General features: G+C 35.0%; 2 pseudogenes; both read right to left on the reverse strand.

Moving 5' to 3' along the window:
- Window positions 1-2,846: 2,846 nt before the first annotated feature.
- On the reverse strand, window positions 2,847-4,298 carry LOC149190611 (putative protein S-acyltransferase 7 pseudogene; annotated as a pseudogene).
- A 1,626-nt stretch (window positions 4,299-5,924) lies between these two features.
- Window positions 5,925-7,900, reverse strand: LOC149190612 (putative methyltransferase PMT6 pseudogene; annotated as a pseudogene).
- Between the last annotated feature and the right edge of the window lie 14,611 nt (window positions 7,901-22,511).

The raw sequence follows: 22,511 nt of genomic DNA on the forward strand, positions 1-22,511 counted from the left end.
ACTTACTAGTTTCAATCTCACTGAGTGCTAAGTGAACTATTCAAAAATCATGAGAAATTAGTCAATTACGACTACTTCTAATGGAAATGGTCATAGATGAATGACTTACTAGTTTCAATCTCACTTCTTCACCCATGTGAGCATCACCCGATGCAATGAGTGCTAAGTGAACTATTCAAAAATCATGAGAAATTAGTTAGTTACGACTACTTCTCTTGGAAATGGCCATAGATGAATGATTTCCTAGTTTCAATCCCACTTCTTCACCCCTGTGAGCATCACCCGATGCAATGAGTGCTAAGTGAACTATTCAAAAATCATGAGAGAAATTACTCAGTTACCACTACCTCTCATGGAAATGGTCATAGATGAATGGCTTACTTAACGCAGTTGAATCCCAAAATGATATCCGATGCAATGAGTGCTAAGTGAACTATTAAAAAATCATGAGAGAAATTAGTTAGTTACCACTACCTCTCATGGAAATGGTCATAGATGAATGACTTAACACACTTGAATCCCAAAATAATATTTAATATAATGCATTGCGAAAACCCCTCGATACTTAAAATGTTAAAATACTCTAACTAATAATTAGGTAATTCTCTTGTTTGTAAGTGAGTTCACTCTTCCTGGTGCGCAACACCGTGTTGGTTTAAACGCTTGAGATTTCAACTTCCATTGTCTAGGTGCTTTGGTTTAATCCTTCTCTTGTTGCCTTCTAGGTCTTCATTGGAAAACCCTATTGGGTATTAATTTGTTCTTAGATAGGATTTAGGGTTTCTAAAACTTTGGGTGTCTATTATATATGATTTCGAGAGATTTTGCTCACGGCCCCTGACATTTTGGAGTTCTGTAAATTTAAACTTCGACCCTGAATTATGATTTTTTATGGGTCTATGTATAGAACGATCTCATTGTTTCTTATATTGTTTTCTCGAAATATATATATTTATATATATATAAACTTGTTCAGGAACACGTTGCTAATTGGTAGATAATTCCATTGAGATAATGCCATTAACGAGATCCCATTCCATTATTTAGTTAACATAATGGGAATGATATAGATAAGAAAAAATATGTTCTCAAGATTTTTTTTGTTGTGAGCTGAGTTAAATAAAAATCACTTATTTTGGATAGATAAATAAATTTAGTTATTAAAACAGAGTTTTCATACCAAATTTGTTATTTCAACAAAGTTTTATCATATTTTAAAAGAATCTTATCCAAGACATTATAATTTAATTGAAGGTGTCTTTTTTTTTAAATTAGTGAGCCTATTGTCCACTTTTTTTCATTTTTATTTGACATTTGTTTGTGTGCTATTTTGACATAGGTCAACTGTAACATAAGAAAAGAAAAAAAACTACACATCTTATTAAAATTTGCTTATATATATGAATGTTATAAATAATAATGAGAAACTTATCATGGAGGAATTTATTAGAATTGGAATAATCTCAAATCCTTCGGAAATTGGTGGGCGGGAAATTTCCAATTAATCAAATTCACTTTTAATTAGCATTATTTTAAAAAAAATCACATTTAAATATTTATATTAATAAAAACTTGATAACCTTACTTTTTGAATTACTTTCCATAAAAATCACATCATCAAAGTTTTGTCGATGTGTTTCAAACCATCCAGTGCAATTCATTGTCAGGACAAGATGAAGAAAAAGATCATGGCATCAACACAAATAGATGAAAAACAAATTTTAGTCATTATAATATAACGGTTAGATTTGACTAAATAAATAATATTATTAATAAACAATATTTTAATATATAAAGAAATAATTATTAGAATATAGTTGTTATAATATAATAACCCTACTTTTTACAATTATGTTACATATTTACGCCGTAAGGGGTTTCCCTTTGAAACAAATTCCCCCCAGCCACCTCTGTGTCCTATTCTGCATGGTGGATTTGTGTGTTAGACGATTGAAAGAATTCTCATCGTTGATCCACAACCGAAATAAGTTAATGAATAACGGAAAAATGATTTAGAATGATCAGGTATTCGTCTCTCTCTAACGGTAAGACACTCGCATGGTCTTTTTCACTATAATGGTATAATATTGCTTATTTGTATGGTAAATGATCTCCTCACTGAATTATCAACTGCCAAAATTGTTAATTCCCTGAACTGTGAATGGATTCATTTATTTCCACTGCCTTCCTTCTGTCTAAACTGTGAGGTGAGTGATCATGCGCGTCAAGGTGGAGGCACCGGTGAATCAGACAATCTCCACGCTCATTGTCGACGGGGAAAGGAGTGGTACAAGAACACAGAGTGGCGGGTAAAGCAGGTCGCTGGGAAGGGGGGTTGTTGCCCAATTTTTGGAGCTTGCTCATCTCTTACAATAATGACAATTTCAATGGTTTTTCAGGGCTCGCAATCGTTGAAACGTTGTGCACATTTTTCATTCATGCAGAACCGCAAATATTGTCCATAAATGTCTTTTCTTGAATTTTCTTATTCAAAAAGCAATCCGGTACTGGGTAAAGCGCTCGACTTGCACATCCATGACCTAAATGAAAGGTAATTTTCAAGAATGTAAGCAGTATTGATATTCTTCTGGTATAGTTAGCCAATTTCTTAAATTTGCATTCTAAAATACAAATTCACAATCTTGAAAATTATTCTTGGAACTACTGACCATGTTTGCCTGAACATTATTGATCGATTTCTTGTTGACTGGTGAATGACACCCTTTGCAAGAGCATGTATTTGGTTGCTTGAAATATGATGTTGAGTTTCAAACTGCAGGAAAAACTTATCACATTGATAAATATATAGTTGTCTACAACATGCATTTTTTAAACATGTCAACTTACTAGAAATCATCGGTTTCCTGAGGAGTGATGTCTCCACTAACTCGATTTGCTTCACTAACTCCAGCAGCCAAGGCAAGAATATCTAGTGTTATTTACCAACTCCCACTCTTACGGCCCCAACTTAAATGCCTCGAATGTATTCCACCTCTTCCCTCTGCACTTTCCACAGGAAGTGTACAACTTGAATGAGCAAAAGAGTCCTCATAACCATATTTGTTTTCTAATCCACCATTGCTTTCATGTGCTTCAAAATCTGCCAATGCTTCAGCACCAACAGTTGGCCATGAAGGCTTATTACCTATTTCAAGGTCAATTCCTCCTTTGCCCATGTTAGGACTGAGAAAGTTCCCCCCTGAAGGAGGAGCAAAAGTATCTTGCAGTGTAGAATAATTTTGTAACTTGGCTTGAAAATTATTCTTCGACGGTGGAATTTGTGTAAAACATATTTCTTTGAAATTTTGTATTACTCCTTTGTTGAAAGGATTTTCTCTTCTATCATACCGATATCTAAAACTTCAACACCAATAGTTGGCCATGAAGGCTTATTACCTATTTCAAAGTCAATTCATCCTTTGCCCATGTTAGGACTGAGAAAGTCCCCCCCTGAAGGAGGAGCAGAAGTATCTTGCAGTGTAGAATAATTTTGTAACTTGGCTCGAAAATTATTCTTTGACGGTGGAATTTTTGTAAAACATATTTCTTTGAAATTCTGTATTACTTCTTTGTTGCAAGGATTTTCTCTTCTATCATAGCGATATCTGAAATTCTCATATGTAGTCTGATTTGTACTAATCAGATAGAGATGAAATAGCATAAGTCCACCAACAAACCAAACTGAAAAGAATGTCTACAGTATGAGCACAATTGATACATGTGTTTTTAGCATAGCTTTCCAGACTGTAACATCATTTGCTACGATAATTTTCATGATATATACCCACCAAAAGGAGAATACATAAACGCACAACAATGTTGTTGAAAAAACAAACATAAAGAAGATTCACAAACACATCTTTTGTACGAGGTAATCGTGGATGTGGAGTTTACCCACCTATTGACTCTGGTGTCAAACTGGAAACATCATAACCTTCTTCAGGCTCATGAGGGTGTGAATTTCGAGGGAGTATTCCAGGATCTCTTCTGGATGTGAGAAGAAGAAGAACCAAAACATATATTGTGAAGACCACTACAATGACCATTATGGATACTCCTGCATGATGTGAAAACTTGTCCAAAAGTTTTATTGCAATAAATACACAGATTATTATTGCTGGAACGAGGATGAGAACAAACATCAAAACTAGTGACCTTACATCTGGCCCAAATATAAACCTCCCAGTAAAGAAAAAGTTATTTCTTCCTTTCCGAGCTTGATATACTCTCTTCTCGCTGTCAGTTTGGTCCATATTAGACCCCATGTTCGGAATCTGAGGAGGTGGATTTGCATACATCTCTTTTGAAAGCCTTCTCTTTCACCCCACATTAATTTCTTTCCCAAAGAGATCTGCAAGAAATGCTGGTTGTATGGGGTCAAACCCCAAATCATTGGCCGCCTGAAAACTCGAACCAACAACTTCCCGTTAAAAATAGTCCAAAGATTGAAAATCAAAATGGTTGGCCACCTAGAAACTAGAACCGACGACCTCCTTTAAAAGCACCCCTCCAGAAATAAACATTTAAAAAAAAATCATTTTATTTATTGTTCTGAAAATGAAAATATTTTAAACAGAGTTTTAGTGTATTTATTTTATTTATCAGAAAATACGTTGCCACACAAAATGCAAAATTTCATTGTATTTGTAGGAAAATTTCTCAACACAAATTAATCATTGAAGGACAAGTCTAACAGTTTTACAACTTGGATTTTCTTTGATCGTAATTATCAGAGAAATTCTACTATATAATTTTTTTATGGAATTTTTTCATTCTATTATATGATTTTTTGAATTAATCCGAGAAAGAAAGTTTAAATTTTATACAATTGAATGTTTATATGATTTCATTTTGTTATGTTTGGATATTTATATGATTTCATTCTGTCATGTTTGGATGTTTAATCTTTAAAGGAAAAGTCTAATTATTTGCTTGAGGGAAATGTTTTTTCTTGGAAAATTATGTTATAGATGCCATAATATTTGGTGTTTTTTATAGTATTTTCTCACAATACAGGCCATATCTATAATAGCATATTTGCATGTGCGAAGAACAAAAATAAATAAACGAATAGCTTCTACCAAATATGAAAAAATAAGAAAATTAGATCTTAATATTCTAAATGTGTTATGTCGTGAACTCATTCTTTATAAAAGTTATTACAATTGGTAGTTTATAATGATAAATTTTCATTTTTTGACTCAATGCAGAGAAGTATTGAATATGTGAAAATCTTTTCAGGTATGTAGTTTGTCTTTGTTTTTTAATTTTTATATATATCTTTATTTTGACAATTACTTTTTTTTGGGTGAAACTATCTAAAAATTTAGTTCCTTTACATGATGATATTGAATGTAATTTTTGAACATTTACATAGTTCATGCACATTATGTTTTTTGTTTGAAATTTATTTCACAAATATTGTTTTTTAATTGGATTGGTATTGAAGTTATTTAAATGGAAAACATGGTATGGTATGTGTATTTTAATTTTTGTAAGTTAAATTTTATTGTCTAATTTAATTCCAACAATATCTACATTCATTATTTTCATGTAAGACAAAGTAAAAATAAATATTAAAAGTTATGTGAAAGGCACTTTAAAAATAAAACCGTCATAAAAAATTCTCTGACGGGTAGGGGTACCCGTCAAATTTAACTCATCATTGTGACAATGAAGAAACGGGCCCCACCAAGGGCTCTTCACGGTCATAATGATAAAGCCAGTGCCGACTTCCCGGACCGCTGCAGGAAACCGACCCGAACGGTAGTCACTCGAGGGTGGGTCATCTAGGCAGGAAGTGTTGGAATTTGACAGGCATCATAGGGTATTTTGGCGGTTAATTAAGTTTAAATTTTTTTTATGTAACGTTTATTCATGATGCATTTTGAAATTTAAAAAAAAATATTTTTAATGGCTCATATTTATTTGAAAACATCATTAGTATCTGTGCTGTTATTAATATCCCATAGACAAGTTTTATCAGCGCTAATATTAATACCTCGCTGAAGGACAAGTTCCAACACTTTTTGGAAAATTAGCAGCTGCTCTCCTTGGTTACGAACAGCTTCCAAATTATATATTTTTGCATCCTAGAGAAACTTGGGTGCAATATCCGCCAATTTTGAGATTATGGTTGAGTCATCTCGGATGATGAAAAATCCCAGTGGGCGAAGAATGCAATCCACCTCTAGTATATGTCTTCTATTTGGCAACCTCTACCATCGCCTCTATAGTATGAAAACATTTATTAAGTAGAGTTTCGGCATAAATCACATGAAGAAAACCTTTGTCAATGCAGTTCGAACCAACTAGTGTGGTTCATCACCAGGACAAGTTGAATGATCACCTCAATTCAACAGTATGAAAACAATCAGAATGCATGAACCAAATCATATGTACGTGGATAAGTAGAAAATTGATTACACCAATCATGAAAAGATCCAATCAAGCCTCTGTCATCAATAGCAGGTAAAGTATTCCTTGAGCTTGGAGGAATTATATTCATCACCCAAATTGGTTTTGTGCTTAAACCAATAGTAAATCCGCCATAGAAAGAGATAATATCCATTACATTTCGAATATCATATTTACTAACATTCATAAGTGTCCAATATTCATTGACTTCCCTCTACCAAAATGTTGTGTCTGCACTAAAATTTTCAGTAGTTATCCTTATTTTCTCATGTCATTTAGGGTAGATTGATAAACACTTTGGCAATGGAGGAAGTTGTCGAATGCTCTCTGCCTCTAGACTTAAAGTTAGACAATAATGGAATGGTTTCTTCCATGATTGTTCTGGATCATGTGCCTGATCACATCAAACCAAGCTTTTGTAGTTTTCTCTCTAGTTGGAATGCCTTATCTCTTGGCGTGAACCAAATTGCTATTTGAACTTGACGAACAATAAGATTCCCACACGTTGAAGTTGTCATACATCAACTTCTCCCATTGGTGGGGATAATCGTTATTCTTCATGTAAGCAGGAGATGCAAAATAAATAAAGTAATCGCTAGCTCTCAAAAGGTGATCCACTTCTTTTAGTAGAACACCATCAATTTCATGCTAATGAACACGACAACATGAACAATGGACCATTTCAAATGAATCTCTTGGATAAGCTAGTTGTGTGGTACCAAGAATTGTAATCGTGGCACCAATTCCTCGTTCAAGAGAAAATTGAATCTGATTCTCACACCCATGCTTGGGAGCAAATGACATTGTCTGTATACCTAGTGGAAGTAGATAAACTGAAAAATTGCAAAACCACATCCAACATCAAGAACTTGCACCACTCCCGCAGCTTGTAAATCCCCTACTCCGTTATTTGTCATGTTTCCCAACCTTTGGATGTACTCTGAAGCTCCATGCTTGAAATGAGTACCACCACCTGTGAACCACCATAGTTTACCCTACTTATTCACCCAATTTTTCCCACCTTTGGCTTTCTGCTAGATGCAAGTGGTTCATATTTCTTCACCACACATTTGATTGGCCATTTGATTGGGTTCTTGTATTATTTGGGAGGAGGTATTAAACAGAAAGGCCGTTCTTCAAGTGGAGAGGACAAATTTCTTTTGAAATTCACTCTTCGAGAATAATTCTAAATATCTAGAGTTCTGATATACTTTAAATCATGAGAAGGAACATACTTAGTGTAATCAATGAGCAAACATTCATTCCTTCTACAAGTATCTTTAGCACATAAACTCTAAAATTGAGAACCACCTTGTTACTTAACCACTCTTCCTGGTTGAGGTCAATAGTGCTTGCGTATCGATAACGTGCTTGGTGCCAAATAATGTTCCAACAAAAAAAAATTAACTATCATCAATGTGAAAGCTAGCACAACCACCTTCCCTAATTGCACATCTAACATGGAGGAAAGTGAAAAGCCCATATTTAGATGCAAAGATTGACAAGATGAAATAGGCCAGCGAGCGACATATAAACCCATCTTTTCACTGTTTTGCACCTTATCACACACAAAAATATCAACCAATTTCAGTTGAAGAAACTGAATTAGTAAAATCTCTTCAAAACGATTCAAATGTCCTTCGAACTTGCAAATTGGAAAATAATTTGTTCAAATACAGGAGAGAGGTTTATGGAGCAAGAATATTGGAATTTATCAAGGAGATTCCATAGTCAAAAAGTACAAATTTAATAATGTTTCGTGTTACTATGCCAATGTGACCTCGTGTGATAGTTTCAGAAACCTTGGAAAACCTATTATTAATTTTTATTAAAGAGCTCAAAAACTTGATGCTAAAGGAATGTATAAAAAAGCATAATTTTGATAAAATGTCAAAAGTTGATTCAATGTAGTTTTTAATTTGCCCACCAATCTGTCAGATTATAAGGCTATGATATATTTGGAGACCTTTGAAGCAACATTGCATTATAGGAGGAAATTGTCGAAACCTTAATAAGATTTTATTATTTTGGCTTTTCACTGAAGATCCGGCCTTCAGTAACAACTAATATTGGCAGTTGTCAAAATAGTGGAAGAAAATAAGATTTTTTTTGCATTTTTCGTTTTTTCTTGAAAACCCAATTTTTTAAATTGGTGATTCCTCTAATAATACAGAATCCATTTATTATCAATTTAGTCTTTTAATTTTTAAAAGGTTCACATACTGTGTATTTAATCTTGTTAATATTAGTGTGTATCCCATGATCCAATTCCAAAATATACACTGTAAAATATATACTTTATCTTTTAGATCCAATAGTATATATTAAATTATGCAAATCATAACATAAATCATATTAATTAATCTACTTTTCAGTTCTTATTGACAACCTTCAATAGTTTTATTTTATTATGTTGGTCATCTTATATGTCCCATAAGATTTCCTTAAGATCTCTTTAGTCATATCTCATATATACAAATGTTATGGCGTGTTTAGCTCAAGGACATTTGATTTCTGGATTTGAAGATTTTATTGTGAGTGTTCCATGCAATTTAAAACCAAGGTTCAAGATCTAATAAGTCATCTGTGTTATATAATCTTTTCATTTTTTTATGATAAATATGTGAAATTTTTTGAAGTAACTATGTTATTGAAGGGTAATTTTTTAATAAGTTTTTATGGATGAAAGGTTAATTTATTATTAAAACATCACTTATGAAGGGAAAAATTTTAAACATAACGTTTGGGAAGCATAAAGACCTAAAACGTAAAAAAAAAATGTATGACAGGTAAAGAGAAATCCAAATTCCAACCCTAATCGCAGGGCACTTGGGTGGCAATATAAGAAAATTGTAAGATGAAATTGAAGTAAATAAGAATGAGATGAAATTGAAGGAAATAAGAAAACAGGGAGGGTGTTCGAATGGTTTGTAAGTTACAGAGTTCATGCATTCTTGTTTAACAGTTCACAATGTTGTTAAGGGGAGTTGTAGTGGGGAGGCTGCAAAGGGCATTTCCAGTCTTCGCGGATGAAGGATGCATGACTTTTGGTATTTCGTTTACAGATAAATCTAGCAAATATATTTTTCTTGGAATATTGTTGTAGAGTTAACATTGGAAGAATATTTTATAAGTGAAAAACTAATTTTCATTCTCATAGTGTATTTTTATTTTTTTTACAGTGGGAAAACTTATCATAACTCAATTGTCAAATAAGCACTAAGGACAACCATCACTGGCTACTATCCGCAAATGCAAGCCGACTCATGACCTTTATTCAAAGAAAATCAAGCCACCTGGAATAACTCGTTGATAGTTCGTAAGGGAGCGGGCTTTCACTCCAACCAGAAACAGTTTTAAGGCATACTCCAAGCCCAATCGTGTATGTTTTGTTAATTGAGAATTGTTTGTAATTAGAAATTATAATTATTCTATTTAAAAACATATAAATGATATAATTTATTAATTCACTAAGTTAATTTGAGTGATTAAGTGTTATGAATTCAAAACAAAAAATTATGTGGTCAATTTAACTACTTACATAGATATCATGAACCTCACTTCATGTACTAACTAAATTAGATTACCAAAATTATAATTAATCATATATATATATATATATATATATTTCAAAAAATTTATATTTCATATATACATAATTATTTGGTTATTTATTATTAGCCTTTTAATATTTTAAAAAATTGTACTTCTTATTTTACTTATATTAATTTTAAGTATATTAATTTACTTTATTAATATCATAAACCACCCATGGTTAGTCTGCATAGAATGGGACTAGAAACCTTTCAATACTCGGGACGGAAGTCGAATAATACCCATAATCGTTAAATGCTAAATATTGTTGCGGGGATTACCCAAAAAAAACCTATCGTTAATGGCATGGTTCTTTTGCAAATTGAGGTGGAAAGATATGACGGTAAATTCATCCTCTCACATGTTTGAGATTGTTGGCAGCTCAATGTTAATCTTTCCTTCTTGATCCACTAATTTGTAGCCTAATTTTATCCTATACATACCGATGCTTATTTTTCTTTCATTCCACTGCTTTTTATTCACCCTACAATTTTAAATTTATTCAAAATATTTAAACAAAATCAAAATATTTTTTATAAATCATTTTAAATTCAAAATTGAAATTACCAATAATCCACCGGATCTATTACATTCCTAAAAATCAATAATTCATAATAAATCTAAATTGAAATTACCAATAATCCACCACATCTATTACATTCCTAAAAATCAATAATTCATAATAAATCTAATAAAACAACAATTTTTAAAATAAAAAATATATACCAAAAATATTCTCCTTCTTATATACACATATTAAGAGGAACGATTACAAGTTTTTTTTATGCATACACTAAAAAGAGTATGAGTGAAAAGAATTGGAAATAATCCTTTTGTCTTTTTCATGATTTTACATCAAATTAATCGACCTTGTGTAGAGGTAATGAGACAACTCGAAGCAGGGAATCATTTCAGTGCAATGAATGCCTACCCCACCAGTTTAGTTTAAAATGGGATATAATTAGTTTAAAATGGGATATAATTAGGTGGTAGCAACAAAAATTACAATAAGAATTTTGGGTCATATTTAGTTTAATAGGAAGAGTAGAGCATGGAGTTATTTTTTTTGTAAGTTTGGTAAGACTACATCTTTATCATGTTTAATTTCTCATTTCAATTAGAAGATAGTATAAAATTTGAACTTAAGACTTCATTTCCACTACAATTACCAATTAAACTACCTCAAACAAATAATTATAATCATAATATAATATAATTTAAATATTATTATTAAGTTAAACAATAAATTATATGGTTAAATTAAACAATAAATTGATACATTTATTTACTTTCTTAATAATTTAATTATTAATTTTTTTTAAAAAGTATACGAGAAATTATTTAATTTTTTAAAAAGATATATGTTTTAATCTCTTAATTTTAATCTATAACCTAATTATCTAAATTGATTTGTTATTATTGGATGGTAGGAACATTTTAATACATAAGAGTTACCCATGAGATATAAAGTAAACTGTAATCCCCTCCAAACTTCAAAATCAAATTTCCTGAAAAAGAATTAAAATAAAAACGACCAAAAGAATTACACTATAATAACATTCCATTATGAATTAACACACAGCCCCAACATAGGCTCAGCCTAGTATCCGGAAAAAAAAAAACAAAACGTGGAAATTAAAAAAAGCTGTACTCCCAAGTCTTTTACTTGCGTTAGAGTGATCAGCGCTATCTTGTGATTAAATGTCCATGTGAAGATTCTGTGATGAAAAGACATATTGGAATTCTTTCTTATGTGATGGCGACACGTATGGTCGAAATTGAAATGAAAGTCACCTCAATTTTTATCGGGCTTTAAATGAATGGCGGTTGTATATACCGACTGTTCGATTTTGCTAAGGGTGAAATCGAACGGTGGGCATATACAACCCCCTTCATTTAAAGCCCAATAGCATGGGATTTATTGGTTGCCAAACGACTCACAAGTCGCAAGGCCTTCGTGTATATATAACATGTGGCGAACAATAACCAGCTCGTGTCAATCAAAGCAGCTTACCGTGCACTGTGATGTTGAAGAAACGGGATCCACCGGGAGCACTTTGCGGTCATAATGATAGAGCCGGTGCCGAATGCCCAGACCGCCGCAAGCTACCGACCCGAACGGTGGCCATCCGAGGGCCTGAGCTCTGTGGTAGGGCACTTGAGTGGCAAAATAAGCAAATCGTGGAATGAATATGAAGGAAAGAAGAGAACAGGTCAGGTGGGGTGTTGGAATCATTTGTACGTTATAGAATTCACACATTTCCTAGTTAGATTCATCTATAGAGGCAGAGGAATTGTTCGGACTGCTAAAAGCTGTCGAAATCTTGGTAAAAAAAATTCAAAAAATCTTGTAGAGGTAATGTTTGAATCATGTTTTTATGGTGGAAATGGATTCAGCGCCATCAAAAATGTGCAGGACACCTAAAATTTTGAAGTTTAACAACTATAACTTGAATTTACAAAAATCCTTGCGAGATTTTCTCTAAATATGATTGGAATTTCCATAATTTTCGGGGCAATTCCTGCGGCTAGTTAGACTATAGCTTTCACAATGCCGTTGAGGGGAGTTGCAGTGGGGAGGCCAGAGGAGGTCATCTACCAGGATACCGTGAAGGATCCGGCATGACAATTTTTTTTTTTTTTGATATTAAGAGAGTTTGAATATTGTTTTGATAGTGGTAATGGATTTAGCAGCATCAAAAAATTTTGGGCATCCAAAACTTTAAAACTTGATAGCTATAACCCAGAGTCCCAAAATTTCTATCAAATTTGGTCAAAATCTCATAAAAATTGTATTTTTTTTGCTCAAATTTACAACCTCCGAAATATTTTATAAATAAAAAACTAATTTTCATTTTCTTAAATGTATTTTGTTCCTTCGAAATTGTTTATAATAAATTTTAAAAAATATAAATGATATATTATATTTCTTAACTAAATTAAATTACCAAAATTATAACGAATCAATTTACCCTAATTACTATCCCAAAAAACCAACTATGTTTTAGAAAAATATATAATAATTATTTTATTATTATCCTCTTAAATTTTTTTAACATTACACTTTACCATTTTAATTATATTAAATTACTTTATTAATATGATAAACCACCCATGGTTAGTCTTCCTAGGATGGGACTGGAAGCCTTTTCCTTTTCTCTACTGGGGATGGAACTCCAATGATACCCACAATGAACTCCAATTGAGGTGGAAAGAGATGATAAATTCATGATGTCAAATGGTGTGATTGTTGGTGTAAATGCTAGTAAAAGGGGTTTCCAACAAGTTTCATGTAATTTCCTATCGCCTTACCGGGGAGGACCCCATGTGGCATAAGAAATGGAGGTTGAGAGTATGTCCCTCAATTTTAACTATTCTTTTCATAAGAAGATTAAAGCGTGATTCCAAGTGGTACATGAGGTAATTCCACGTGTTTAAAAAAAAGGAAAGTGATCCCACATGTTTGAAAAAAAAATCGAGGTTGAGTGTATGATACTCAATTTTGAGTGGCCCATCTTTTAAGAAGATTAGATTTAGTGAATTATGCCTGCCAAATTTATAAATGGCAAAGTTGTAAGTTTACTTGATGCCTCATTAATTAGTGAATGGGATGAATGGTAGGTGCTGAGTATGTATTTTATTAAAAATAAAGTATTATCTAATTAATGGGATGAATGGTAGGTGCTAAGTATGTATTTTATTAAATAAAAAATAAAGTATTATATTAAGTATGTATTTTTATTAAAAATAAAGTATTATATTAAGATTTTGATTTGGCAGATTTCATTTTGTTTTTTTTCTTTTTGTGTTTTTTTTTGTTTTTTATGGGTGTGTATTAGTTTTTATTTTTTATTTTGTTATTTATTTTTGGCTTGGCTTAATTTATTATGGATCTATTTCATGTCATCATATTTTACATCTTGTTTCTTTTTTACCAAAGTCATTTTATTCATTATCTTGGTTTTCATAAGGCTTAACCCAATTTCTTATTTCATAATCCCTAAATGTCTTATTTATTTAAGGTAGCTCAATGTCAGTGTTTCCCTCATGTCCCACTAAATTGCAACTTCACTTCATCTTATTCATCTCAATTCTTATTTTTTTTTCATTTCACTTTTTCTCATTCATCATAAAATTTTGAATTTGTTTGAAATACTAAAATTATTTGAAATATTAAAACAAAATCAAAATATTCTTTATAAATCATTTTAAATCCAAAACTAAAACTATCCATAATCAACAACTTTCATTACATTCATAAAAATCAATAACTTATAATAACCCCTATAAAATATCAATTCTTTAAATAAAAAACATATATAGTAAATACTAAAAATATTCCTCATATAAAAACTTCAAATCCCCATGGTTATCTTACATTTCCTTATAACCACATATTCACGATAACTACTAGAGAGTTTTTATACACTAAAAAAGTATTAGTAATTGGGATATTAAAAGAGTATTAATGAAAAATATATATATGTATATATTTTATCAAATTAATTCGTTTTGTGTAATAATAAAGACTTTATATATTAATATTATATATAGGTTATTTTTTAATTATAATAATAATTTAATTTAGAAATATTGTAAAATCAAATATCAAATTGGTATATAAATCTCAAATAAGGCACCAATCTAGTTTTACATAGTGATTTCACTCTTGAAATTTATAAAAATGTACCAGCTCTATTTCTCTTAATTTTAATCTATCACCTAATTATTTAAACTAAATTGTGATTTAATGTTGTTGTGAAGATTCTTTGAGGAAAGGACATATAGGAATTCTTTGGTGTGTGATGGGGACACGTATGCTCGAAACTAAATATGAGAGTCACAATCGATTTCCCATAATTAAATTAGTAATATGGGCGTACTAACAAACTGGTTCCCACTGGCAGAACATGGGGTAGAATGTTACATAAACATTGTCGTACCCACGGGTGCCTTTGAATGCTTTTGGATAGTAAATGCTTCATGGACTATTGTGGAATTAATTTTGATGCAGGACGCTCCCTCAGGGATTACCAAAAAGGTGTCAATTAAAGATTTCAACGAATTATAATGCACAAACTTTAAAAGGGAAAGTGATCATTAAGAAGAAAATTATTCGTCAATCTCAAGTATTAACCAAAATTTTCTTTTTTCAGAAAGAAAAGCTGAATTGTATTATAATGAGTCTGTATAATAGAGTCTTCATACAAAATATGAGGACATATGAATTATAATCCATATGATGAGTCTGAACAGAGCATATAGCCTGGTCACAATAGCAGACCTCCCCAGCACCTGCTGGGACCAAAAAACAGAGATAGTTGACGACATAAACAGATACAAACATATGCCAGGATAGATCTTGACGACATAAACAGATATAAACATATGCCAGGACAGATCTAAAGAGATAGGACAAAAGAAAGGCACAGAAGAAGCCAAAAAAGGGAGATCAAAATCCCGGGATACAAAAGTCCTGAATGATATAGGACTCCCTGCCAACAGAAATCTTTAAGGACCATGCACCAGTTTCCATAAGAAGCGCCTCCTTAGATAGGCAATCCGCTCTCAGATTCCAAACTCTGTAGATATGCTGGATTGTAGACCCCTGCAAACATCTCCAAAAAAACATAATTCGATCCATCCACACAGAGAGGTGAGGGCAGTTGACAAAACCTTTACCATTTACATGATCCACCATTGTTTTGGAGTCCCCATATACAGAGATGGCCTTGATGTCAAGAAAGCAACAGAAAGCGAGGAGACCCGCAAGGGCCTTAGCCTTAGCCAGGCTATTTGTACCCACACCTGCATTCCAAGAGAGATAATATTGAAGATTCTCGTCCATTTGAATGAACACACCTGCTCCACAAGAGTTTTGTTGGGAGCGCCGTCGAAAAAGGCCCTCGGGGACCTGAGCAAAGAAGATACCTGCACATTTCTATTGACAACACTAGATTTTGAAAAGATTTTGGGAATAGAATCATAGATGAGAATTATGCTTTGACAAATATCCTTTAGAGGCTCCTTTGCATCGTTAAAAAGTTTATTATTTCTCCATCTCCAGGCACATCATAGGACAATTAAAATGATCGGTCTCCATGATTCTTTTTGCCGGCTCCACCATATAAAAGCTTCTTGAGAAGAGGCATGAGAAACCAGAGGGAAGCCATAATGACTTGCCAAAACCTGCCATATCTGCAAGAGAGAGTTGCATTTGAAGAACATGTGAAAATTTGTTTCCTTGGCTGATTCACACATAAAACATCTACTTGGCCCATGCCACTGCCTCTTCATCAAATTCTCCCAAGATGAATTTTTATTATAAAACACCAGCCATGAAAAATATATCATTTTGGGAGAGCATCCCGATTTCCATGAAAGCGCAGGCTTCAGACTGATCATAACAGCATAAATATCCTTTACACACAACTGAGAATTTGCAGATGGCATATTCCATACCAGATAATCCTGTGGCCTAGATTGGAAGAACCCACAGTTTCTCAGAGAATTCCAGACAGGGGTCCAAAGGCATTTTATGGACTGCGGTAAGCCAAGGTCATCAGCGGATTTCCAGATAGGAAGCGGGCCATGCCATCCCGCGATCAATTTATCCCATGTGAAAATACCTTTGCAGTGAAGGAAGAGTAAGATCCTTTCAGGAATAGAAATGTGTTCACGTCCAGACGAAATGGGGTCTACTCCGATAAGAATTCTACTACCCGACTGAAGACACCATTTCAAATGCTTTAAGAAAAATTTCTCCAGCTTCCGAAAGCTTAGCTATATGGCAGAACCGTATTTTGTTCCAAACCTCCCCAAACGAAACCAATATTCTAGACCTTTACCTTGCATATATTTCATTTTGATAATTTTGCTCCATGGTCCCTCATCGAAGATGCCCCTCCACAAAGATTTGCATAGGAGCGCCTTTCCAAAGGTCCTCGAGTCCAGCAAGCCCCAACCACCTGTAGACTTCGCTCTCGAAATTTTATCCAATGTAGTGAGGTGATAACTACCTTTAGTTATGTTCCCGCCCCAAATAAAATTGGCAGAGATCTTATTCATTTTCTGAACAATGCTAGCCGGGAGGAAAAACATATGGGCCCAGTAAACAGCAAGTTGCGAGAGGACTGCTCTAGTTAGGACGATTCTTCCAGGCAGAGATAAACATCTCTATTGCCAAGCAGATATCCTTTTATAAAACCTATCAATGAGCCATTTCCAATCATCCTTTGAGTAACCGTTTGCTTTTAGTTGAAAACCAAGATATTTGACTCCATCCTTTATAGATCTCAAACCGACTCCAAACAACACCGAAATCCATTCCACTACTTCCATATTGACTTCATTATGATAGAGGATGGATTTGGATTTGTTTATTTGAAGACTGGTGGCACGTTGAAATCTATCTAAGATTTCATATAGGCAAGTCCACGAAACCCTGCATAACATTGCAAAGATTAGCACATCATCAACAAATAAATTGTGCGAAATGAAGTTGTTCCTGCATATCCTCACAGGTTTGCACGTTTTTTCTGTGACAACCTTATTTATGTGAAGGCTCAAAGAGTTCATCACCAGAATGAATAGTAGCGGCGATAGTGGGCAACCTTGACGCAACCCTCTTTCTGCTGAGAAAAAGGGGGTCGGAATTCCATTAATAATGACTGCATAATTCACGTCCTCAATACAAGCCATGATCCAATTTATGACCTTCGATTTCAAGCCAATCTTTGCTAACAAACATCTGATAAAACCCCAGTCTACACAGTCGTAAGCTCTTTGCAGATCAATTTTTAAAATAGCTGCTTCTGTTCTATTTGAGAGCATGGAGAACAGGCTTTCTTGGGTGATGGCGACTGCATCCATTATATTTCTCCCTTTTAAAAAAGCATGCTGATCTTTTGTTAAGAAACTGGCTAAAGTCACTTTGATCCTCTCGGCTATAATTTTTGTGATGATCTTAAAGGTTATGTTGCACAAAGAGATCGGCCTAAAATCCTTAAAAGAGTCCGCCTCCAATTTCTTTGGGATGAGAGCTATCAACGTGGATGAAATAATGTGATGAACGCTGCCCGACATTCTTGTTGCTTCGACCATCCTTAAGAGATCAGATTTGATGATGTCGAAAAAATGAAGGAAGAATTCTATTGTCCAGCCGTCCGGGCCAGGACATTTATCCTTCTTAAAATCCTTCATAACTCCATATAGCTCCTCTTCTGTTATGGCCTGGAACAGAACTTCATTTTCTTCGTCATTAAACATTTGGGGGAACAGATCGATACCCCATAGGATATCTTGAAAACTACTATAATCCTTTCTTTTATATTGGTCTTTAAAATGTCTCACCGCCTCCTTTGAGATTTCTTGCTGAGAGAAGAGAAAAACCCCCTGTCCATTATTGATTTTCCAAATAGCATTCATCTCCCGTCTGGCACTAGCATACCTGTGAAAAAACTTAGAATTCCTGACACCATATTTAAGCCATAACACCCGGCTCTTGAGCCTCCATGAGGCTTCCTCCTCCTTTAAAATGTGCTACTTCTTCCTTTCCAATTCATTTAATCTGCTTCTCTTGCTGAAAGAGACCGAATCGGCTTTCAAGAACTTAGAGATATCATCCATTTCCTTCTGGATTTCGTTTAGGGCCAGCCTGTTCGCTTGTTTCTTATTACATTGCCATGCCTTAACCACTTTTCTCATAGCAGAAATTTTATCTCTAAAGGTCATGAACGGAGGAAAAGAACAATTTGTAGATAGATCCTGCCATGCTTTAGTTATTTCTTCATTGAAAGCTGGGTCCTCGAAACATGTTCTATTGAATTTAAATGGGTACCCATACTTGACATCCTTTTCCCTCCAGCTGAGGGAAATTGGTTTATGATCGAAGATAAAGACATTTTCAATGGTTGAGACAGGCATGCCCATGTTATCGATGATACTGTTATGAATGATAAACTTGTCAATCCTTTTTGCTATGTAGGCCCCTTCAAGTCTTCCATTATCCCATGTGGGCATTAATTTGGATGGAGCCACATCAACAAGGTTCCTATGGAGGAATTCAAACTTGATTCGGTCTGAAATTGGATCATGCCTCCTGCATTTACCCCAACGTTCTTCTGAACTTAAAGTGATATTCAAATCACCTGCAATCATTAAAGAATCAATATCAAAGATCCCTAAAACAAAAAAAAATTCCCAGAAAAGAGACCTGTTTTTATAAGGAGCATAGATGTTCAAAATGTTGATGGGACACGACTGACCCCTAATGATTGCAGAGATGAGGATTCCTACAAAACATTTATAGGCTTTGGCTTTTATCCAAGAAGTATCCCACATGACCGCTAACCCTCCCGAAAGTCCCTTGGCTTCAGAGGCTACCATGAACCATGAGGGAAACATATTTCTGAAGTATGAAATGGACTCTTGCTTACTATGCATAGTTCCTGTACAAGAATGATCTTAAGCTTGGCAAAAAAGAAAAAATCTTTGAGCGCCAAGAATTTGAGGTATGCTCCCAGACCTCGGATATTCATCGATATGATAAAAGTCATGGGGGAAATACACCAGCCGTGCTAGCTCTAAGAGGCTGTTTTTCAGAAATGTCGAAGATGGGGACATCCAATAGAGACAAATTCCTTATACCACCGTCATCAGCTTTTGTTCTTCCAAGAAAATGTCTGCTCCCACCTTTGTTTTTCTTCCTGAAAGTTATATTCTTTGCGGAGTTTGGACTGATGAGCGGGGGGGGGGGGAAGGGAAACGTGGTTTATGGATGGTTAAGGGTTCAAGCTCGAGAGGTTTTTTGCTGAGATGAGGTTGGGGAGTTTAAAGGGGTGGCCGTAATCATAGGTGCCTTTCCTTTTTTGGATTAGTGGATGGAGTCAGACAAGAAAACAGAGGGAGAGGATGGGGAATTTATAGGGGAGGCGGATGCCAACTGCTTTTTGCCCTTTCCGGAAGAGCGATGGGGTTTATCAGGAGACGGCGTAGTCGATGATATATGGATGGTCTGAGAGCCCACTATGAAGTTCGTGGGTTTTGGAACCGATGGAGGAGGAGGGATTGCTTTTCCATTTGAAGGTTCCGGCGGGGGGTGGCACAGAAAAGATCGAAACTCTTTGTCAGCAATTGAACCCGGTGAAGGCATAAAATCCGGTTTGGGAGATAACGACTTGGAGCCAGCGCGCTTGGAGCAGTCCTGTGAGTGAAACTGCCGGGATAAATTGGATTTCAATTCTGGGTTCTTGTCCCGCGCAGCCTCCAGATCAGTCGGGGAACAGTTGGACAACGGGGATAGCTTCTCTTCTACAGAGGATAGGGGGATTCCACCCTGGACTTTTTACGAAAGACCCTTCTTCTGTATGTCGGGCGCCGAGGACAATTCTTGATGAGGTGTCCAGTCTTGTGGCAAGCAGAACACCTGAAGGGGATTCCCCAGAAATCAAGCCTTTGCTTTATTTTTAGGTTCCTCCAGGCAATCTCTATGTGGTCTGGAAATCCGCCCCTATAGGCCTTTTCAATTAGAATCCATGCAATGCATTTGTCCTTTTCCCCCAGACACCATGGATCAACGTAAACAAATCTCCCAATAGAGTTACCTATCTCTGTTAAAGTCTCCCTAGACCAGAACTCCAGAGGCAGATTTGGGAGCTTGACCCAGATTAAATTGTTTGAGGGAGTATTTCTCAATGGGTTATATCCTAAATACCATCTGTGGAGGACAAGGAAACTTCTTCCATAAACCCAAGGGAGGTTCTGGATAACCTCAACATCACCTGCCTTTAAGAAATGAAAACAGAACCATTCCTTCATAAGCTTTGATACAATGGGGAAATATCCAATCACCGGCTTCCATTGAGCCTCCAACCATTTTCTCATCGCAGAATCATCCATTTCTGTGAAATGTCATCTGCCCACCAGTGCAAGGTTATGGAGGCTATTTATCCATTCAGATAGGTGAACACTGTCTAAATTTAGCACTGCAGGTGGGGGGTGGTTTTAACAGGGTTCCGAGCACTGTTATATCTTTTCTCTTCTACGTGCAAGTCCTTATGGAGATTGGGTCGGTCCTTGTCATCCACATGTCTTGTTGATGTAATACCACTTCGTCCAACGTGGATTTCCACCCCCTCAAGTGTTATCACCACCCCATACTTTCTCAGCCTGAATGGTAGCACGTATCATGGCCTCCGTGGCTGACACGTCAGACCCTCCCTCCATGTGCTACCAGCTCACAACTCTTAGCACTGACAGAGTAAATTGTCCTAAAAAGATTATCAAATCCGGATTTTAGCCCGGAAATTAATGAGCATCAATCCGGCCTAAAAAGGAAATCCCGATAAAGGATGGCCAAATGGATGGAAATAAGATCCTTCTGTCAGAAGCCTGGCACAATCGACAGTTCAGATGGGAATGTTTTAAATAACTCAGGAATAGAATAATCTCCTTTTTGGGGATGAAAGCTAGGATATGGATTGCCAAATCAGGTTAGTACCAAAACATTTAATATTCATCTGGCATGACCCTGAATATATCACCTGGACCGAGTAAGGCTGGAGAGATGATAGAGACACTTCTATCAGAGGACACCTGTCCTTGGGTCATGAACGGTCAAGGACCCATAACTACCATCCTTTTGAAAATGAAAACCAGAAATGGCAAAAAAACCACAGTCTTGAAGAAACCAGCCCCCGAAAGTGGTTTTCAGAGCATAAAACAGTGGTGATGGACAAAGAAAATGGAGTCTACCCCTTATCCTGCTATCACCCAAGGCAGAACTCTGAAGACTTCTGAGGAGGAAAATTAACTAGAAGAGGATTCATGACAGATTATACAACAACAGTAAATTTGGAAAATGCACCACCAAGCTCCTATTTTGATTCGGAAGTCTGAACAGGGTTTATAGAACACTATAGACTGCTTTAATTTGTGAAAAAACTGAAACATTCTGTTATATCCAGACTTTTAAAGCATGAAAACTCCTGAATTATGTTTATCTCTCCGTCATATATCCTTTTCCATATCCAGTTATGAAGTACCATCAGGATAATAACAAAAACATTCTCCTAACTCGACTAAGAGCGCTTAAAAATTTTCCAGACTAGATAACTTAAAAAAACCAGAGAAACTTAAAAGAAACTGAATGAAAAACTGAGTACAATATTCCGGAAGACAGATATGGCTGTATTACTGACCTCTAAACCCAGCGGAAGCAGAGTGGAGAGCAGTATTTAGCCCCAGCAGAAACCAAACCAGAAACCCGCGCAAGAAGGCCCCAGGAAAAGTAAAAGACAACACTTGAAAGCTCTAGGGAGAAATACAGTGCCTGATATGTTCCGGGACAAAAGAGAAAGCTGGCCAGAAACCTTTTTTGCTATGCAAAGATTAGATTTTGAAAGCTTGGGACCTTACAGTTGGGAAGGGAATGGGTGACGAAGTTGCATGGAGAGGTGAGGTGGCTAGCAGACGTGCATGTAATGTGCATGGGAACCTAT

This window comes from Pinus tabuliformis, chromosome 3_1 (assembly GCF_031772625.1).
Source record: "Pinus tabuliformis cultivar Carrire ecotype Pingquan chromosome 3_1, CPIR1, whole genome shotgun sequence".
NCBI classification, from domain to species: domain Eukaryota; kingdom Viridiplantae; phylum Streptophyta; class Pinopsida; order Pinales; family Pinaceae; genus Pinus; species Pinus tabuliformis.